Genomic DNA, 23806 nt, shown 5'->3' on the forward strand with positions numbered 1-23806 from the left:
TGGTGAGGTGTGGTTTGAATCTAGGTAATGTAGTTTGTTAGTAGTTTATGATTATTTAGTTAAATAATTTTGTTTTTATTTGTGAACGTTGTTATTCATACTTGATGGTTCACTACAAGAAAAATGCTGAGTACCGTTGGATTTATTGTCGAATTTAGTGTCGGACATTAGCGGCGGATTTACTGGCGGATTTGGCAATAAATTCGTTGGGTAAAAAAATTACCGTCGAATTCACTACAAGAAAAATGCTGAGTACCGTCGAATTTACCGTCAGAAAATATCAGCCAGTATATACCTTGCTAGTAAACATTTACCGTTGGATTTATTGCGTCCAACGATAATTACCATCGGATTTTCCGACCGAATATAGTGAAAACAAAAATGGATCCTTCATCGGCGTTAATATCAGAATAATCTAATGGTAACATTCGGTGCCACTTTATACGATTTTCCGCCATATTACTAGCGGATTTATCCGACGCTGATACCGAGGAAAATGTTATTTAATCTTTTTTTTTAAAATAATGGTACCGTCGGAATATTCCTACGGTAATTTTGATGGTAATGCTTTTTTAAAGTTTAAATTATCTTTTCCCGTTCATTTCTAGTATACCCTGGTAATTAACAATTAAATTAATGCTTCAAACCTAATGTGAAGTACGAAAAATTTAAATTATAAATATGGAATGATGGTAACTAAAATATCTGAAATAATATTAACTATATTACATTCACAGAACTTTGTTTACATTCACTAAAACATATATTACAAATACACAAAGTTTCTTAAAGAAATACCTATCACAGAACTATATGTTTATATTAACCCTAATCAAATTCATCATCTTCTTCCTTTGGTTCACCATCCTCATCTTCCGTTGTAGTTTCTTGATTATTATTGAACTCGTCTTTCTCTTCTTTGTCGCCATCGATCCCGTCTTCTTCTTGACTACGGGACTCAAGTTATAAGGTGTCACGACTACGGGTCAACAAGAGTACGCGCTACCGAAATTGGAATTGGGTGCGAACCCGTCAAAGCACAAAGCTAGTCTAACGTTCTTAGGCTCGCTCACAAATGTAGGATAGATCCAGTCAAAGTGCTTCCAAGCTAATCCGTGTGATGGATATGTCATGATCCCATCATCTCTCTTGTTGCTACTATACCATGTCATGTGAGGGGCTAAACTCATCAAGGCATACAATCGTTTTAACCTTGGGATTAATGGTAAATAGTGCATCATTTCACAGAAATTCTCTTTAACCAACGTTTACCAATCTATTCTCTCTTGACTAGGAACCTTGGTGATCTACAAATTCTGTATTCATTAAAGTCTGCATCCGTCTTATAGTACAACATACAACCATTCAAATAACAATCAATTTTCACTACATGTAGAACCACTTTCGAAACTAGCTTCTTTGCTTCGTTGTAGTTTCGGGGGATGCCAGATGACCCTATAGGTACCAATTCACTGCAAAGAGTGACCCACTTATAAAAAGACTATTGGGTATGATTTGACTCAGACTTAATACTCATCATTCTAATACACACAGATAACTCCAAATGAATATACCCATCATATAAAGGTTTCGCAGTAGCTTCTAACAGATGATAAAACCTCTTCCCTTCTGGGTTAGGCTCTTCTTCAAGCTCTTCCAATTCATTAACACCTGTTGCATCACACACCATCTCGTTGTATCTCTCTTGGTTAGTCTCCCAAGTCATTTCATTCATGTTTAGGTCTCTCACCATCCGAACCTCGTTGGTTGACAACCGAACCTATTCAAATTAAAGGCAAACCAGTTTATTCCCTGCTCATCTACTTTTCTGTGTTCCGTCCATATCCAATACCCATCCTTGAATCCATTACGATAAAGGTGAAGCGTTATGTCTGCAGGTCTTGACCACTTAGTCAGTCGACACTTTTGACACAAACACCTAGAAACCCCTTTTAGACATAAATCGTTCCAAGCCAAAAACATGAACGAGAAATGCGTCAACCCTCTAAAAAAATCATGTTTTACACCCCCTCCATCATTATTCCCCTCATACATTCATAGAAAATGACTTGGATTCATATCGAAACACACACCATAGAATTCAATGAACAATGGCAGTTATTTAATTTTTTAGAAAATTAGCAGTGTCCCTTGTAATTAGAAGTTCTTACCGCATACAATTATCATTTTCTGACAAACCAAACAGTTTTAAACAATTTGAATGATAATTCAATAGAACTTTTGCTTAATTCAGTGACATCCATGAAATAAATACAACCGTTTTCATATAGAAAACAACTGTAGGAATAAATCATTAACATACAGGCATTCAATAAAATATGAAATCCTAACCGTTCTAAAGTGCAATCCCTTATAACTCCATAATTTTTCAGCAAACAAGAGTTTCGAGAAGGTTCCACTATGCGACCTTCTTCCACTTTTGTTCTAAAACTCTATCCTAGGAAAAGTAAGTCCAACATAAAATTTAAACAATTTATTATTTTCAGAGATAGAAAACTAACCTCGAATATTATTGTACAAACAACAAAAGAAGGAAACTCCAATTGAGCTCAGAGAAAAAAGCTCCGTCCTAATAAAAAAGATTACTTATTAAATTCACAAGATGAAACTAATTCAAAAACTAACTTAAAAGTATAGGTAAAACTTATTACCCTAATTAATTAAAACTTAAGTTTTAATTCAACTAAACTAATAAGAGGCATTACAAATTTAATTTTTACTTACATTAAAGTAACACGAGAACTCCTAATAACATATTTCTAAGAAAATTTTACCACCAATTTAGCAACAACTCTAACAAAATGTTAAGCTCACAATAAAAACTAATTTAAAAGAATAGGTAAAACTCCTTACTCTAATTAATGAAAACCTAATTCTTAATTTAACCAAACTAAGAAGATTTAACAACAACTCTAATAAAATATTAAACTCACAAAATAATATGAAAAAACATAATAACCATACTAACAAACAAATCTGATGATAGTGGTGGTGGCTCGTGGTGACAGAGGCAGCGGTAATGACGATGTGAATAGTAATCGCAGCAGAGGATGCGACGGGGACAACAGCAACATCAGCAGATTCGATGAGCATGTGCAGCGGCAGTGACAACATGTGCTCCAGATGTGATGGCAACGTCAGCGGGAAGCTTGTGCGGCGGCTACAGTTATTGTAGCCATAAAAAAATTGACCAAATGGAGAGAGAGAGAGAGAAGAGAGAGAATGGTGTCGGACATGTGAGGAAGAAGAGCTTCACATTTGAATTTAGCCCTAATTTTACCGTCAGATCCATTCGATGGTAATCACTTTGCGTGCCTAAAACATTGCGTTTCACTAAACAACGGTACTGTCGGATTACTCCGACCCTAAATAAGATGGTACTGAGCACGGCAAAAATTAATTTTTTTCCTCCAAATATTACCGTCTGTGTTACCATTGAAATTTGTGTTCCGATGGTAATATTTTAGGGTTAAGAATTTATTGCCTAATTCGACAGTAAATTCGATGAAAATCTTGCCGTTATCGTCAGACGGTAAATCCAAAGTACTCCGCATTTTTCTTGTAGTGATTTGGCTTTCAGATGGTAAATTTTCTAGTAATAATTGGAGGAAAAAAAAGAAAAATAGGGGCGATCATTACTGTTGGAGTTACTTGCGGATAAATCCGACGACAATCTGAATTAGTGGAACGCTGCATTTTGGTCATTCGCTAAGCGTTATGGTCGGATTTATCCGTTGGTAAATCCGATGGTAATCTTATCCTAAATTCAAATCATGAACTTTCTTGGTGTAGATTTTTGAAATATCTACAACTGAACTGGCAAGTGAACCGGATCGTCCAAGTAATACCTTAGGTGAGTGAAGGTCGATCCCACAAGGATTGTCGGACTAAGCAAGCAATGGTTATCCAGTTGGACTTAGTCAGGCAAACACAAAGAGAGTTTTTGTTGTTGTAAATGCATCAAAATAATAAACAAGCAAGTAAAGAAGAGTAAGAAATGGTTTAATGGAAAACAATGTTGAGAAATCAGTTAAGGTCTCGGAGATGTTTATCTTTCCGAATTAAAACTTCTTACTAACTATTTTAATAATGAATGATTAATTCTATGGTAAACTGTAAGTGATTAAACCATAATTCCTTAGAGATTTAATCTCCTCTAATCCTCATCAAACGCCACTCCCGTGGTCACTCAATTCAGATTGGAGGGTGAAGTTTAGAAAACTAGTTTATACCACAAAGGCCCTAATCACCCCAATCCCAGCTGAATATATGTTTCTTATCCCGATCAGGTTGTGTGATTATCGGTCTAGGAGGAGTGTTTTCAAGCTGTAGTTCAAGGGAGATAACTCTCGTGAGAATCACAAGAACTCATGTAGAAAAGGGTCATACTTCCATTCTATCAAATTCATAAGATTAAGAACGAAAACAACACATTAGAATTGAATCAAACATATATTAAAATAGAAGAATAATAATCTTAATCCATAGAAATAAAAAGAACTCCTAACCTTAACCAAGAGGTTTAGTTCTTCATAACTTATAGAGAAAACAGGTTTCTGAAAAAGTACCGAAGGAAGAAGATCCTAAACCTAAGTGATCTTTTCCTTTAGGTTTAGTTCTTCATAACTTATAGAGAAAATGTGTCACAGCAATTTTCTCCACGCGGTCGCGTAAGCCATGCGTCCGCGTTGGTGTTCGCTAGTCATCTCCTTAGTTTCTTGTGTTTCTTCCATTTTTGGAAGCTTCCTCTCCATTCTCTAAGCCATTCCTGCCCTATGAAGCCTGAAACACTTAACACACGGATCACGACATCGAATGGAATAAATGAGATTTAAAATACACAATAAAAAGATCTCTAGGAAGTAAGTTTTCAACCATAGAACAAATTTGGGAAAGAATTGTAATATCATGCTAATCATATGAATAAGTGGGTAAAGACTTGATAAAACCACTCAATTAAACACAATATAAATCATAAAATAATGGTCTATCAGAAGACCGTTCCTAAAGACCTCAAAGTTCAAGTTGGATGCATTCTCAAGAACCTATTCTTTTGAGATAGACGGCCGAGCAGTGAGCTTCAATCTGAATAAGGCTTTGAAGCATCATCCAGAAGACCATTCCATCTTCCAGTGCGACATAATTGATGAGACAGTGGTTGCAGTTCACCAGGAAGTAGTAGAAGAGATGCACATGGAGCAAGGTCCACATGTGGGGAACCCCTCTGAACACAATGAAGACATTATGCCATCATCACTAGCTCCAGACAAACCAGTGCCCAGTCAGGAGCAGAAATTGGAGTTAAAACCTCTTTCACCCCACCTCAAGTATGCTTACCTTGAGGACAATCAGAAGCTCCCAATTATCATTGTAAGGGAACTCACATCCCAGCAGGAGGAGCAGTTACTTAGTGTGCTACGAAGACACAAGAAAGCAATTGGGTGGAGCTTGGCGGATATAGTAGGCATCAGCCCTCAAGTTTGTGAGCACAGAATATTTTTAGAAGAGGGAGCAAGGCCTGTTCGCCAACCCCATAGAAGACTGAATCCTACCATCTTGGAGGTTGTCAAGAAGGAAGTGACTAGACTACTGGAAGCAGATATCATCTACCCCATCTCAGATAGCGAATGGGTCAGCCTAGTGCAAGTGGTGCCCAAGAAGTCTGGAGTCACAACAGTAAAGAATAAGCATAGAGAGCTCATAGCAACTAGAGTGCAGAATTTTTGGAGGGTGTGCATTGACTACAGGCGCCTCAACCAGGCCACTCGTAAGGATCACTATCCCCTGCCATTCATTGATCAAATGCTGGATTGCCTGTCAGGTAAATTGCATTACTACTTTTTAGATGGTTACACAGGCTATTTTCAGATTCATATAGCTCCTGAGGATCAGGAAAAGACTACCTTTACATGTCCCTTTGGAACTTATGCTTACAAGAGAATGCCTTTTGGCTTATGCAATGCACTAGCTACTTTCCAAAGGTGCATGATCAGTCTTTTCTCTAATCTTATTGAGAATTAAATGGAAGTTTTTATGGATGATTTTAGCATATACGGTGATTCCTTAAGCCTTTGCTTGGATAGTCTATCTAGAGTATTAGACAGGTGTGTTAGATCAAACCATGTTTTGAATTTTGAAAAGTGTCATTTTATGGTCAAACAAGGTATTGTTTTAGGATATGTTGTCTCTAATACTGGTATTTCTGTGGATCCAGCAAAGGTAAATGTCATTTCTAGTCTGCCTTACCCCTCCTCCATGAGGGAAGTCCGTTCGTTCCTTGGTCATGCAGGTTTTTATGGGAGATTTATCAAGGACTTCAGTAAGGTAGAATTACCTTTATCTAGACTGCTGTAGAAGGATGTTGAATTTGAACTGAGTAAAGACTGTATGGAAGCATTTGATAAGCTGAAGATCGCCTTGACTCAAGCTCCAATTGTGCGAGGACCAGACTGGAGTCAGCCCTTTGAGATTATGTGTGACGCCTCCAACCATGTTGTAGGAGTGACGCTGGCCCAGTGCATAGGTAAGGACCTTTTCGTAATTGCATATGCTTTGAAGACCTTAGACGCTGCTCAGTATAATTACACTACCACTGAAAAAGAGCTTTTAGCTATTGTTTTTGCTCTGGATAAATTCCGAGCCTATTTACTTGGCACTAAAGTGGTAGTGTACTAAGACCATGCAGCTCTCAAATATTTGTTGGCTAAAAAAGAGTCCAAACCAAGGCTGATACGTTGGATACTGCTGCTGCAAGAATTTGATTTAGAAATTAAGGATAGGAGTGGTTCTCAGAATTTAGTGGCGGACCACTTGAGTTTCCTTGAGCATAATAAGGACGACTCTACTCTTATCAATGATGCTTTTCCCTTTGATAGCTTGCATGTAGTATCTGAAGTAGTTCCTTAGTATGCACCTGTAGCTAATTATCTAGTTAGCCATACCTTCCCTCCCAACTTTACTAAGCATCAGAGGGACAAGCTGAAAAGCAAGTCCAAATATTATATTTGGGATGATCCATATTTATGGAGATATGGTGCTGACCAGATAATTAGAAGATGTGTGCCTCAATCAGAATTCCAGTCCATTTTAGAGGCTTGCCACTCCTCTGAGAGTGGTGGACATTTTGGCCCTCAAAGAAAAGTTAGAAAAATTTTAGACTGTGGACTCTAGTGGCCTACTCTTTTTAAAAATGCTGCTGCCTTCTGTAAATCTTGTTCCCCATGCCAGAGATTTGGTAATATATCCAAGAGGGATGAGATGCCCCAACAACTTATGTTGTTCTGTGATTCCAACAACTTCATGGGTCCATTTCCCAACTTTAGCGGTTTTTTATATATATTGTTAGCTGTAGATTATGTTTCCAAATAGGTGGAAGCAATTTCCACCTGTATTGATGATGCTAACACTGTTGTCTCCTTTGTTCGAAACCATATTATCTGTCGCTTTGGATCACCACGAGCAATCGTGAGTGATCAAGGCACCCATTTTTGTAACAGGAGACTGACCGCTCTACTGAAGAAGCATGGCATTATTCACAAGGTAGAAATTGCTTACCACCCACAGACTAACAGACAAGCAGAGGTGTCTAACAGAGAGATAAAGCGTATCCTGAAAAAGATAGTCACGCCTCAAAGGAAGGACTGGAGCACCAGGCTACAAGATGCACTTTGGGCATACCGGACAGCGTACAAGACACCTATAGGGATGTACCCCTTCCGCTTAGTTTATGGAAATGCTTGTTACCTCCCAGTCGAGATAGAGCACAAGGCATTCTGGGCGGTAAGAGAAATCAACATGGGATTTGAGAGGGCCGAAGCTGAAAGGAAGATGCAACTACAAGAATTAGAGAACCTTCGCCTAGAAGCATATGATAACTCCAGGCTATACAAAGAAAAGATGAAGGCTGTGCATGACAAGCACATTAAATGGAGAGAGTTCAGACCTGGGGAATTAGTTCTCCTCTACAACTCCAGACTAAGGCTTATGCCAGGCAAGCCGAGATCAAGATGGAAAGGTCCCTATAGAGTAGAGAAGGCAGAGCCATACGGAGTCTTTCACCTAAGTCATCCTTCGAGTTCTAAATTCATAAAGGTAAATGGACATCGCCTTAAGCTATATCACAGTGAGCAGATGAAGAAAAGTAAGGAGCTGGAGATCTTCCTCTCGGAGGATCCACCCATAGCAGAAGACTGAGCTAGTGGATCGTCCAACTTAAGAACATTAAAGAAAAGTGCTGGGTGGGAGTCAACCCACCATGCTATGATCGTTCCCTTTTCTCTTTTTAGTTTTATTTAATGACTCTTCTCATTATTCTGCGTATAGTCTGCATTTACATCTGCATATTTGCATTAAAAAAATGAGGAGATCGACGCGCCAGCGCCTAGTGCGCGTCCGCGTCCCTTGTGAAAGTGAATTGGGTGAATTTGAACAGAGAGTCGTGCGAAAGCTAGGCTGGAAACGTGCCTTGGGCACCTTCCATCCCATGCGCACACGTACTGTATGCATGTTCGCCTTTGCCTCTCCTAGCGTTCCACACGAGCGTACGCAGTGTGCATCTGCGTCGATGTCAAAATCGACGTAAAGCTTGTTTGGCCTAAAGGTTGTGCTGGTCTGAGGCGGGTACTGTACTAGAAGCGCAAACTGACCCGTGCGTACGCGCACCTGGCGCATACACGTCCCTTCCCCTCTGTGCAATGCGTGTGAGCGCACGCAGTGCGCGTCTGCATCGGTTGCGCCGCATTACTCACTCTTTCGCCGCCCAGTTTTCATTCTTTCTCCGTCCCTAGTTCTAATTCTATCTTCCCAATCCTAATTTCTTTCTTCCCCCTTTCTTCTTCTTCTCTATCTATCTTCTCTACCTATCTTTTCTATCTTCTTCTTCTCCCTCTCCTCTCACGTCTTTCTCACTCACATCGTCCATTATCTCTCTTTTCAAGGTTCTCTCTTTTTATTCTCTTTTTCTTCTTCTTCTCTTTATTTCTCTTTGTATTATTTTACTTGGTGTTACAACTCTATTTGGGTACCTACTTTCTTCTAATTGCTTGTGATTATTATTGCGGAGTTGTTTGACAATTAACATTAATTATTTTTGGGATGCTTGCATGTTCAAATTTAATTCTTTCCTTATCATGATTAAACATGCATACTAAGTGTTTGTGAAAAAGTCCGTATGGCATTATGCATTCCTAATTATTCTATTCTTCTATTCTAATACATGTTTTTCACAAATTTCTCATCTTATTTTATTAATTAATTATAATTGTCAATACAAATGTGATTGTTAGTTTGTTATGAGTGATAATACATTTTTCACAATTGATGCTTGATCTATGCTACCCATGCCCTTGCCAGCATGCCAATAAACATCTTACATTTAATTGCCGTCATCTTTCTTGCTATATTTTTATTGATGTCCTATTTACATGAAGTCATGACCATGTGTTAACGACATCATTCTTTACCTTGGCAAGATTATCACTTGTACTGGCCTCTTCCTTGCTCCAACCGTTGGACTTACATGTACCTTTCTCCTTTTCTTTCAGGATGGCCACCAAGAAGGAAAATGAGAAAGCAACTACCAAACCACTGGCAAGGAGAGGAACAAAAAGGGCATTGGTGGAAGAAACGCCCTTAACATCAGTCAAACCTTCAACAAAGTGGGTCAAGAGGATCATTAAGGTTGAGGAGACTGAGAAAGCCTTCCCAGCAAGGGACATTGTGCGGTTCACTAACTGCTTCTGTGAGCAGATGTTCCCCATCCTTCCGGCAAGGAACTACAACAATGAGCACCTTCTTATCCTCCCCTCCAACATTGTGGATTTAGTGGAGATCCGCATTGACAGAAGACATTGGGGATTCTTACGGAGGCAGCCAAGGTAGGTCAATGATGAGCGGATAATTTATACGCTTTTTGGCATTGTTTTTACATAATTTTCAGTATGATTTAGTTAGTTTTTAGTATATTTTTATTAGTTTTTACGCAAAATTCACATTTCTGGACTTTACTATGAGTTTGTGTGTTTTTCTATGATTTTAGGTATTTTCTGGCTGAAATTGAGGGACTTGAGCAAAAATCTGATTCAGAGGCTAACAAAGGACTGCTGATGCTATTAGATTCTGACCTTCCTGAACTCGAAATGAAATATTTGGAGCTACAAGAGTCCAAATGGCGTGCTCTCAATTACGTTGGAAAGTAGACATCCAGGGCTTTCCAACAATATATAATAGTTCATACTTTGCTCGAGTTTAGATGACGCAAACTGGCGTTTAACGCCAGCTTTCTGCCCTATTTTGGCGTTAAACGCCAGAAATAAGTTGCAAAGCAGAGTTAAAAGCTAGAAACAAGTTACAAACTGGCGTTTAACTCCAAGGAAGACCTCTACATGTGAAAGCTTCAATGCTCAGTGCAAGCACACACCAAGTGGGCCCGGAAGTGGATTTCTGCATCATTTACTTGTTTTTGTAACCTTAGTAACTAGTTTAGTATAAATAGAACCTTTTACTATTGTATTAGGGATCTTTGATCAGTTTTATGCTATCTTAGACTTTTATGGGGGCTGGCCTCATGGCCATGCCTACACCATCATCACTTATGTATTTTCAACAGTGGAGTTTCTACACACCATAGATTAAGGTGTGGAGCTCTGTTGTTCCTCGAGTATTAATGCAAAGTACTACTACTTTCTATTCATTCATGCTTATTCTTATTCTAAGATATCCATTCACACAAAAGAACATGATGAATGTGATGATTATGTGACACTCATCACCATTCTCACTTATGAACGCGTGATTGACAACCACTTCCATTCTACATGAAGACAAGCTTGAATGTATATCTCTTGGGTTTCTAATCAATGATTCACATCGACTCCCCTCTGACATTGGGGCATCTGCGTCCGAGATTAGAACCTTCGTGGTATAGGCTAGAATCCATTGACAGCATTCCTGAGATCCAGAAAGTCTAAACCTTGTCTGTGGTATTCCGAGTAGGATTTGGGAAGGGATGACTGTGACGAGCTTCAAACTCGCGACTGTAGGGCATGGTGACAGACGCAAAAGGATAGCAAATCCTATTCCTACACGATCGAGAACCAACAGCTGATTAGCCATACGATATCTATGCATGGTATTTTTCATCTGAGACGAGCAATCCGACAGTTGATTAGCTATATAGAAACCGTAGAGGACCATTTTCACTGAGAGGACGGGAAGTAGCCATTGTCAACGGTGACACCCAACAAACAGCTTGCCATAGAAAGGAGTATGAAGGATTGGATGAAGACAGTAGGAAAGCAGAGATTCAAAAGGGATAAAGCATCTCCATACACTTATCTGAAATTCTCACCAATGATTTACATAAGTATCTCTATCTTTATTTTATGTTTTATTTATCTTTTAAATTATTAAAACTCCATAACCATTTGAATCTGCCTGAATAAGATTTACAAGATGACCATAGCTTACTTCAAGCCGACAATCTCCGTGGGATCGACCCTTACTCACGTAAGGTTTATTACTTGGACGACCCAGTGCACTTGCTGGTTAGTTGTGCGAAGTTATGAAAAAGAGCTGAGATTACAATTGTGCGTACCAAGTTGTTGGCGCCATTGTGTATCACAATTTCATGCACCAGTCAACCTTTCATGAGTAGTTGAATTCTACTCCGATTTTCACATGCCAAACTTACAGTCTGTCTATGTCCGTCAGAAGCAAGTTCCCACCTCCGAAAGGGCCATTCAGCAAGTTTTAGATCTCCCCCTACTCCAGAAGGATTGGACGCATTTCAAGAAGCCTCTCTCAAGCGCGAGCAATACCAATTTGACTGGGACGACGTTCTCAGAATTATAGCACTACTTAGCAGCAAGTGGATCTACGGTTATCATCGATCCAGGCCTAAGGGCATATTGGCTTCCGCACTTACCTTGGAGGCTCGCGTGTGGGCACAGATTATGTCCCACTACGTCTTTCCAAACACTCACGACTCCTCTTTCACTGCAGACATGGCTGTTCTCATCTAGTGTATACTTACAGACCAGCCCCTCAACTTACCAAGACACATCCGGCAAGCCATGGGACACGTACATATTGCGGGCAACTTACCTTTTCCCGCCTTGGTTTTAGATTTGGTCTCAACAGCCAGAGTCTCCTATAGAGCTGGAGACACCAAGGCCATGCTTCCTCGGGATGATCAATATGTTCCGAGTGGGAAATACATCAGACCCCCAGCAGTCACCGCCAGCCGAACTGAAGACCCGGCCAGAGATATCCCTTCTCCTTCCACATCACAAGCCCCTTCAACAAATCAGCTGCTCCTTCAGATACTTCAGAGATTGGACTGGCTAGACCAGCAGGCAAAGTGTAGGGAGCACCGTAACAAGCGCCGATTTGCATACCTTAAGGAGCTGATTGTTGGTACACACCCACCTCCAGAACCACAGGACACCTCAGACTCCCCTTCATCCAGTAGCACAGGCAGCCAAGGCGAATTAGACACTGGAGGCAACACTTCCAGCATTTCCTTGCTCCTAACTAATGGCACCGAGGACGGCACCAAGCTTTAAGTGTGGGGAGGTCGGTGAGTACCTGAATTTCGGAGGTAACTTTTCTTTCTCTTAGCACCAGTAGATAAATTTTCTTTTTGTTTAAGATAGAATAGATCGCATAGTAATAATTAGTTGCATGTGTACTCTGCTTGGTTGAAAAATAATAAGTCCTTTTCAAAGACCCTATTTTTGAAAATTTCACTAATTCAAACTAAAATCCTATGTTAAACTTGTTTGAAGACTGTAAATTGGAGCATGGTTTAGAGCTAGAACACACAAACCAGTGAGATTTTGAGCCTAATTGTATGGTTACATCATTTAACCATTATTTTATTCTTGTGTGTTTTTTCTCCTCTATGATTGCAATCTATGGTTTGTTCCACTCTATATGTCCATTATTTAATGTATTCATGCATATGTATGATTGAGGCCATCATTTGTTATCAGCTCACTATCCTAAATGGCCTACCATTCTAATTATCCCTTGTTTGCCACTTTGAACCTCTATATCCCCTGTTATTCTCTATATTACCACATCACTACCCTTAAGCAGAAAAACAAGTACTTACCTTAATTGAATCTTTGGTTAGCTTAAGATGGAGATTGTGTGCAAGCTAAGTGTGGGGAAACTATGGGAACTCAAGTTAATAAGAATGTATGTTAATTGATAAATATCTAAGGTCTGAATGCTACTCATGTGAAATTATGAAAACCAAATGCATTGGTGCTACAATGCTTTCAAAAAAAAAAAAAGAAAAGATGATTGTTTCAGTTCAAGTCTAGGGGAAGGAAAGCACCCCAAATGATGAGTTTAATAAAAAGAATCAATACATATGAGGTGAAATAAAAAGAACAATTAAGTGCATGAGTAGATGCAATATACAAAGTGAGACTATGAGTAGTTACGCATGATTTCAGAGGCATAGGGAATGTGTGTGTGTGTGTTAGGTGAGAACTTAGGATAATTAAGGATTCAATTTTCAGCTCACTTGGCCATACATGTACCCTCACCCTTACCTAAGCCCCATTACAACCTTAAGAAAGACCTCATGATGTTTGCATGTGTGTATTATATATTTGTTGATTGGTTAGATGAAGAACAAGGTTTTAGAAGGCGTGAATGGAGGAGACTAGAATGGATTACCCTATACACCTGAGTGACTAGAGTGCATATACGCTCCTAGTGAGGGTTCAAGCTTAACTCTATGTTCCCAACTTTCATGAGCTGTCTCATCCCAAGTTTACTTGACTTTTATTTTGTGATTTGGATTAGTGGAATTTGATGTCTATTTATCTTGGAAGACTTGTTTATTTTCTTAACTAAGTAGGCATGGAGATTTCATCATATAGTTGCATTCATGTACATAGGTTGCATTGCATGAGTCTTATTTTCCCTATTCACTCTTTTTGTCTCATTGACCTTAGCATGAGGACATGCTATTGTTTAAGTGTGGAGAGTTTGATAAACCACTATTTCATGGTTTATCTTATGCTAATTTGAGTGGTTTTTATCAACTCTTTACCCACTTATTCATATGATTTGCATGATTTTACAATTCTTTCCCAATTTTATTCTATGGTTGAAAACTTGCTTCCTAGACATTTAAATTATATATTTTTAATTCCCTTTTATACCATTCGATGCCGTGATCTGTGCGTTAAGTGTTTTCAGGCTTTATAAGGCAGGAATGGCTTAGAGGATGGAAAGGAAGCTTGCAAAAATGGAAGGAACCAAGGAAACAAAGAAGCTGACCAGCGAGGAGCGACACGCGCATGCACCTGACGCGCACGCGTGACATGTGCGACCTGCAAAAATTGCAAAAATTGTTGGGGGCGATTTCGGGACAGTTTTAGACCCAGTTTTTGGCTCAAAAACACAGACTAGAGCCATGGAACAGTAAAGACTCAAAGACACATTCACATTCTGCATATTTTTAGTTGAGTTTTGGGGAATCTAGAGAGTATTCTACTTCTTCCTCTAGGTTTTCTTCACATTCATAGTTTTAGAGTTTTAGTGCTTTGCTTTGGATATTGAGAAGATTTATTACCTCCGTTGGAGTTTCCTCATTCTAGTTTGTCTCTCTATTCTTTACTCTTTTATTGCCCATTGACTTTGTTTAGATAAGTATGTTCATGATTTTGGGATTTATTAATGCAACGAACCATTTTTACTTTTAATTGAATTTTAGTTATTAATTATCATGTCTTTCTTTTATTGCTTTCTTAATTCTGTGAAAGTTATATTCATGATAATGGAGTAGTTCTCTAACTTGATTGGGAGTTGATTAAAAGGAAAACCTTGAGTTGGAATACTCAAGTGTTAATATTAATTGGAAGTTGTTGGCTAATTCTCCTGTCTTAGGAAAGGATTAGGACGCAAGCGATAGGATTAGTTTGAGAGTACTTGACTTTCCCTTATTATATAAGGGATAACTAAGTAGGATAACAACCCTTTTATTATTAGACTTGAGAGAGTTCAACAGGGATAGAACTTCCATTTAATCTTCTCTCGGTCAAGGCTTTTATTTAAATTACATAAATTCTCAATCATTTATTTCTCTGTTTCTCAAAATCAAAAATCTCTTGGAAAAGCTCTAATTAATAAAATAGCACTCTTTCTGCAACTCGTTAGGAGACGACCTGGGATTCATACTCCCAGTATTTTATTTCTAAATTTTGTGACAATCCCTTCTAAATTGATACACGGAATCAACATTAGTTAAGAGCTATACTTGCAACATTGTTTTCTCTATAAACTCTTGATTGGTAATTTTTTCGTACGTCAATTTTTGGCGCCATTGCTGGGGAGTTGCAATAGTGTGCTAATTTATTGGTTGGAATTTAATTATTTGCATTATTTCTATTCTATTACCATGAGCTATATGTTTTTTTCATTGAATGACGCGTTCACTACCTGATCCGAGCCTACCCGTATTTGATCCTGAAATTGAAAGAACTATCTCACGCATAAGGCGGGCTCGGCGTCGGTTAGTACTTTCCGAGGACGAATCTGAAACGTCATTTAAGGAAGAAACAAGCTCCCTTTCTACTGATTTGGTTGATTTACGTGCAGAGAATATGGCAGCTCCAAGGAGGATTACTCTCCAGGAAGCAGGAGCTCCAGACTTTATACTACCACCTTTCCAAGCGCGTCATCTAAATCTGGGTGCATATATTGAACTGAAGACTGCACTAATCAATCTACTGCCGAAGTTTCATGGCTTACCTGCTCAAGAGCTTCTTAAGCACCTCAGAGATTTTCAGACAGCCTGTTCTACTGTCAAGCGTAATGGTGCAACTGAGACTTCTATTCTGCTGGTCGCCTTCCCATTCTCTCTTGAGGGAAAGGCGAGGGAATGGTACTACACTCAACTTGAAGCAGTTGTTACTAACTGGGACACGCTTCGAAGAGAATTCCTAGAAAAATACTTTCCAGCTGAAGTTATTGATAGACTGAGAAAAGAAATTTCAATGATTATTCAAGGCAAATTAGAGACTCTTTACGAGTATTGGGAGCATTTCAATAATCTCCTAAACGCATGCCCCCACCATATGATTGACAAGTTGGTGTTGATCAGCTACTTCACACTGGGCATGAAGCTTCATGATAAGACTACATTGGATGGTGCGAGTAATGGTTCTCTGAAAAAGTACAAGACCACAGAAGAAGCATGGCAACTGATCGCCGACTTAGCTGAGTCTGCTCAGAATCACAAGCACAACAGGAACAACCACCTCAAGGCTGTGGCAGAGGTCTCCTCTAGTAGCAAGAATAATGCTCTCACACAATCAATATGTGAGATGACCAACCTACTGAAGCAGATACATCTGGGCCAACAATAATCTTAGCCCCCCTCACCACAACATAGTCAACAACTGGTTTCTTAGAGAATATGTGGAATATGCGCTGATTATAGTCATTACATTGATGAGTGTCCATAGCTCCAACATGAGGACAACACCGTGGTAGCTACTCACAATTTCTATGACCGCCTGAATCAAGGATACTATCAACAAGGCGGTAACTATAACCAAGGTGGGAACTTTAACCAAGGTTGGAGGGAAAACTATAACAGAGGAGGCAGAAACGGCCAAGAAAATCAGAGGTGGAATACTAACAACAATCTGCAGAATCGGTATCAGCAAAATCCTACCTATCAACAGCAGAACCAGAACTAGGCTTACAAAGCACCTCATCTAAGGCAGTCCCAAGCGTCTCAGCAGACCCCTCAGATCACTTACCCATCTTCATCTTCCAATGATGAGTTGCTACACTCTATTGATCAGAGACAGAAAACCATGGAGAACAACCTTACTTCAACTTTAAACGGTCTGAACTCTACCTTGCAAGCTCTTGTCTCACAGATTGGATCACTGAATAACTCCAACAACCAGCCTTTAAACTCCAGTGGAATTCCTTCTCAACCCTTACCCATCTCCAAGGGTGGCATCAATGCCATCACCTTGAGGTCCAGAACCACCATGCAAGAGAGGAATCCTGAGGAGCCAAGCCCACAAGAGCACACCCCAGCTGAAGACATGCTTGAGGTGGAGGATGTTGAAAAGGATGATGAAGTACAAGACACAGTTGAAGAAGAAGTAACTCAACTAGAGAATGGCGCACCAGAAGGAGCTAAAGCTACCAAAGATGTCACCGCTATCCCATGCTCTACCCTCAGTTGCTCCATATTAGTGCTTAGTTCTCCAAGGGAAGTGTGCCATTGTTCTCAATAGCTTTGAGGAGGAAAATACATGCCTTGAGGCATCTCAGGGACCTCATGCTGAGGCGGCTGCATGATGAGCGGATAATTTATACGCTTTTTGGCATTGTTTTTAGGTAGTTTTTAGTAGGATCTAGCTACTTTTAGTGATATTTTCATTAGTTTTTATGCTAAATTCACATTTCTGGACTTTACTATGAGTTTGTGTGTTTTTCTTTGATTTCAGGTATTTTCTGGCTGAAATTGAGGGACCTGAGCAAAACTCTGATAAAAGGCTAACAAAGGACTGCTGATGCTATTGGATCCTGACCTCGCTGCACTCGAAATAGATTTTCTGGAGTTACAAAACTCCAAATGGCGCGCTCTCAATGATGTTGGAAAGTAGACATTCAGAGCTTTCCAAAAATATATAATAGTCCATACTTTATTCATGATTAGACAATGTAAACTGGCGCTCAACGCCAGTTCTATGCTGCATTCTGGAGTCAAACGCCAGAAACACGTCACAAACCAGAGTTGAACGCCAAAAACACGTTACAACTTGGCGTTCAACTCCAAAAGAAGCCTCTGCACGTGTAAAGCTCAAGCTCAGCCCAAGCGCACACCAAGTGGGCCCCGGAAGTGGATTTCTGCATCAATTACTTACTTCTATAAACCCTAGTAGCTAGTCTAGTATAAATAAGACATTTTACTATTGTATTAGTCGTCTTTTGACCACATATCGGGTCCTTCTCCCTATTTTCGAATTCATCTAATACAATAATAAAATGTCCTATTTATACTAGACTAGCTACTAGGGTTTACAGAAATAAGTAATTGATGTAGAAATCCACTTTCGGGGCCTACTTGGTGTGTGCTTGGGCTGAGCTTGAGCTTTCCACGTGCAGAGGCTTCTTTTGGAGTTGATTGCCATGTTGTAACGTGTTTCTGGCGTTCAACACTGATTCGTGACGTGTTTCTGGCGTTTGATTCTAGAATGCAGCATAGAACTGGCGTTGAGCGCCAGTTTACGTCATCTAATCACGAATAAAGTATGAACTATTAAATATTGCTGGAAAGCTCTGGATGTTTACTTTCCAACACCTTTTAGAGCGTGCCATTTGGAGTTCTGAAGCTCCAGAAAATCCATTTCGAGTGTAGGGAGGTCAGAATCCAACAGCATTAGCAGTCCTTTGTCAGCCTTCTTATCAGTGTTTTGCTCAGGTCCCTCAATTTCAGCCAGAAAATACCTAAAATTACAGAAAAACACACAAACTCATAGTAAAGTCCAGAAATGTGAATTTAGCATAAAAACTAATGAAAACATCCCTAAAAGTAGCTAGATCCTACTAAAAACTACCTAAAAACAATACCAAAAAGCGTATAAATTATCCGCTCATCACAACACCAAACTTAAATTGTTGCTTATCCCCAAGCAACTGAAAATCAAATAGGATAAAAGAAGAGAATATACTATAAATCTTAGAATATCAATGAATATTAATTCTAATTAGATGAGCGGGACATGTAGCATTTTGCTTCTGAACAGTTTTGACATCTCACTTTATCCCTTGAAGTTTAGAATGATTGGCATCTATGGGAACTTAGAATTTCAGATAGTGTTATTGATTATCCTAGTTAAGTATGTTGATTCTTGAACACAGCTACTTTTATGAGTCTTGGCCATGGCCCTAAGCACTTTGTTTTCCAGTATTACCACCGGATACATAAATGCCACAAACACATGACTGGGTGAACCTTTTCAGATTGTGACTCAGCTTTGCTAAAGCCCCCAGTTAGAGGTGTCCAAAGCTCTTAAGCACACTCTTTTTGCTTTGGATCACGACTTTAACCATTCAGTCTCAAGCTTTTCACTTGGACCTGCATGCCACAAGCACATGGTTAGGGATAGCTTGATTTAGCCGCTTAGGGCTGGATTTTATTTCCCTGGGCCCTCCTATCCATTGATGCTCAAAGCCTTGGATCCTTTTTACCCTTGCCTTTTGGTTTTAAGGGTTATTGGCTTTTTCTGCTTGCTTTTTCTTTATCTTTCTTTTTTTTTTCGCCACTTTTTTTTCACAAGCTTTGTTCTTCACTGCTTTTTCTTGCTTCAAGAATCAATTTTTTTTTATTTTTCAGATCATCAATAACATTTCTCTTTTTCATCATTCTTTCAAGAGTCAACAATTTTAACATTCATAAACAACAAGATCAAAATTATGCACTGTTCAAGCATTCATTCAGAAAACAAAAAGTATTGTCACCACATCAATATAATTAAACTAATTTCAAGGATGAATTTGAAACTCATGTACTTCTTGTTCTTTTGTATTAAAACATTTTTCATTTAAGAAAGGTGAAGGATTCATGGAATTATTCATAGCCTTAAGACATAGTTACTAAACACTAATGATCATAAAATAAAGACACAAACATAGATAAACATGAAGCTCAAAAACCGAAAAACAGAAAAATAAGAGTAGGGAGATTAAGGAATGAGTCCACCTTAGTGAGGGTGGTGCTCTTTGAGCTCCTCTATGTCTCTTCCTTGCCTCTGTTGCTTGATCCCTAGTGATTTTGGTGCTCCTATCTTTAGTTGCTTCCAATAGTTGTGTGGAGGAAAATATATCCCTTTAGGTATCTCAGAGATTTCTTGATGAGGGAATTCCTCATGCTCTTGTTGAGGTCCATGAGTGGGTGATGAGCGGATAATTTGTACGCTTTTTGGCATTATTTTTAGTATGTTTTTAGTATGATCTAGTTAGTTTTTAGTACATTTTTATTAGTTTTTAGTTAAAATTCACTTTTCTGGACTTTACTATGAGTTTGTGTGTTTTTCTGTGATTTCAGGTATTTTCTGGCTGAAATTGAGGGACCTAAGCAAAAATCTGATTCAGAGACTAAAAAGGACTACAGATGCTGTTGGATTCTGACCTCCCTGCACTCGAAGCGGATTTTCTGGAGCTACAGAAGCCCAATTGGTGCGCTCTCAACGGCGTTGGAAAGTAGACATCCTGGGCTTTCCAGCAATATATGATAGTCCATACTTTCCCCAAGATTTGATGGCCCAAACTGGTGTTCAAAGTCACCCTCAGAATTCCCAGCGTTAAACGCCGGAACTGGCACAAGAATGGGAGTTAAACGCCCAAACTGGCATAAAAGCTGGCGTTTAACTCCAAGAAGAGTCTCTACACGAAAATGCTTCAATTCTCAGCCCAAGCACACACCAAGTGGGCCCGAAAGTAGATTTTTATGTCAGTTACTCATCTCTGTACACCATAGGCTACTAGTTCTCTATATATAGGACCTTTTACTATTGTATTTAGAGCTTTTGATCATGTTTTTATGATTGAACCCTCTTTGGGAGGCTGGCCATTCGGCCATGCCTAGACCTTGTTCTTATGTATTTTCAACGGTGGAGTTTCTACACACCATAGATTAAGGTGTGGAGCTCTGCTGTACCTCGAGTATTAATGCAATTACTATTGTTCTTCTATTCAATTCCGCTTGTTCTTGTTCCAAGATATCACTTGTTCTTCAACTTGATGAATGTGATTATCCGTGACACTCATCATCATTCTCACCTATGAACGTGTGCCTGACAACCACCTCCGTTCTACCTTAGATTGGGTGAATATCTCTTGGATTCCTGATACACGATGCATGGTTGATCGCCTGACAACCGAGTGCTCGCCTGACAACCGAGCCAGCCATTCCGTGAGATCAGAGTCTTCGTGGTATAGGCTAGAACTGATGGCGGCATTCAAGAAAATCCGGAAGGTCTAACCTTGTCTGTGGTATTCTGAGTAGGATTCAATGATTGAATGACTGTGACGAGCTTCAAACTCCTGAAGGCGGGGCGTTAGTGACAGACGCAAAAGAATCACTGGATTCTATTCCGGCCTGATTGAGAACCGACAGATGGATAGCCGTGCCGTGACAGGGTGCGTTGAACAACGGTGAAACCCTTGCATAAGCTTGCCATGGAAAGGAGTAAGAAGGATTGGATGAAGACAGTAGGAAAGCAGAGAGACGGAAGGGACAAGCATCTTCATACGCTTATCTGAAATTCCCACCAATGAATTACATAAGTATCTCTATCTTTACCTTTATGTTTTATTCATCATTCATAATCATTTGAGTTTTCCTGACTAAGATTTACAAGGTGACCATAGCTTGCTTCATACCAACAATCTCTGTGGGATCGACCCTTACTCGCGTAAGGTTTATTACTTGGACGACCCAGTACACTTGCTGGTTAGTTGTGCGAAGTTGTGTTTATGCCATGGAATTGAACACCAAGTTTTTGGATTCATCACCGGGGATTATTTGTGTTGTGAAAAGTATTGATCACAATTTCGCATACCAAGTTTTTGGCGCCGTTGCCGGGGATTGTTCGAGTATGGACAACTGACGGTTCATCTTGTCGCTTAGATTAGGTATTTTTTCTCTTCAGAGTTCTTAAGAATGAATTCTAGAGTTTCATGATGATCTGTTGAAATCTGGCTGGCTGTGAAGCCATGTCTAATTTCATTGGACCGAGGTTTCAACTTATCATCACAAGAGCTTGTTGATTTCTATCAATCTTGCTATTGGAGCAGTGATCTGCTAAGGCTTGGCTGGCCTTTGGCCATGTCTAGTGTTTTGGACCGAAGCTTTCCTTGAAAGCTTGGCTGGCTGTGAAGCCATGTCTAATTCCTGGACCGGAGTCTTAGACTAAACATTGCATGATTCCTAGAATTCTCATTAAGATTTTTGATACCTTCATTTTCTTTTTCCACTTAATTTTCGAAAAAGCACAAAAAATTTTAGAAAATCATAAAATCCAAAAAAATTTCTTGTTTGAGTCGAGAGTCTCATTTTAAGTTTGGTGTCAATTGCATGTTTCTGTTTTTCTTGCATTAATTCATGTGTCTTAGTGATCTTCAAGATATTCTTGATGATTTCATTACAATGATCTTTAATTCCTCTTGACTTGAGTGTTTATGTGTCTCATATGCATTCTCATTAGTGTCAGTAGTATACAAATTGCTAAGTTTGGTGTCTTGCATGCATTATTATTTGATTTTAGTTGCATTCTGATTATTCCTCACTATTAAAAATCCAAAAATATTTTTAATTTGTGTCTTTTCAAGTCAATAATACAGAGAATTGAAGATTCAGAATATACAGCAGAGGAATTATACAGAAAAAGCTGGGCGTTCAAAACGCCCAGTGAAGAAGGACAGACTGGCGTTTAAACGCCAGCCAGGGTGCCTGGTTGGGCGTTTAACGCCCAAAAGGGTAGAGTTTTGGGCGTTAAACGCCAGAATGTGCACCATTCTGGGCGTTTAACGCCAGGATGGCACAAGAGGGAAGATTTTGTTTTCAATGCAAATTTTTTTCAAGTTTTTAAAATCTTTTCAAAATCAAATCTTTTTCAAATCATATCTTTTCAATCAAATCTTTTTCAAATTCAATTTCTTTCTATTTTCAAAGATACTTGCTATCAATTAATGATTTGATTCAACATTTCAAGTATGTTGCCTTTTCTGTTGAGAAAGGTTTAATGTTTGAATCATATCTTTTCTTGATAGCCAAGTCATTAATTTTCAAAATCAAATTTTTTTTAAAAATGTTTTTCAAATCATATCTTCTCAATCACATCTTTTTAAAACCAATCATATCTTCTTAACCACATCTTTTTCAAAATAACTTTCAATCAAATCTTTTTGATTTCTAATTTCAAATTCTTTTTCAAAAATCACTTGATTTCTTTCCCACTTTTATTTTTGAAAATCAATTAGTGTTTTTCAAAATGTTTTCAAAATCTTTTACTTGATTTTCGAAAATTACTTCCCCTCTTCTCATATCCTTCTATTTATGGACTAACACTATTCCTTAATGCAAAATTCGAACTCCATCTTCTTTGATAAGTTCGAATTTTCTACTTCTGCCTTCCATTTTTCTTTTCCTCTGACACCTCAAGGAATCTCTATACTGTGACATAGAGGATTCCACATTTTCTTGTTCTCTTCTCTTTCTTATGAGCAGGAGCAAGGACAAAAGCATTCTTGTTGAGGCTGATCCTGAACCTGAAAGGACCTTGAAGTGAAAGCTAAGAGAAGCCAAGGCACTACTCTCTGTAGAGGACCTAACAGAAATCTTCAAAGAAGAAGAACCCATGGCAGCCGAAAACAACAACAATGCCAACAATGCAAGGAAGGTGCTGGGTGACTTTACTGCACCTACTCCCGACTTCTATGGGAGAAGCATCTCTATCCCTGCCATTGGAGCAAACAACTTTGAGCTTAAGCCTCAATTAGTTTCTCTAATGCAACAGAATTGCAAGTTCCATGGACTTCCATTGGAAGATCCTCATCAGTTTTTAGCTGAGTTCTTGCAAATCTGTGACACTGTCAAGACTAATGGGGTTGACCCTGAGGTCTACAGACTTATGCTATTCCCTTTTGTTGTAAGAGACAGAGCTAGAATATGGTTGGACTCACAACCTAAAGAAAGCCTGAACTCTTGGGAAAAGCTAGTCAATGCCTTCTTGGC

This window comes from Arachis hypogaea, chromosome 9 (genome assembly GCF_003086295.3).
Source record: "Arachis hypogaea cultivar Tifrunner chromosome 9, arahy.Tifrunner.gnm2.J5K5, whole genome shotgun sequence".
Classification (NCBI taxonomy): Eukaryota; Viridiplantae; Streptophyta; class Magnoliopsida; order Fabales; family Fabaceae; genus Arachis; species Arachis hypogaea.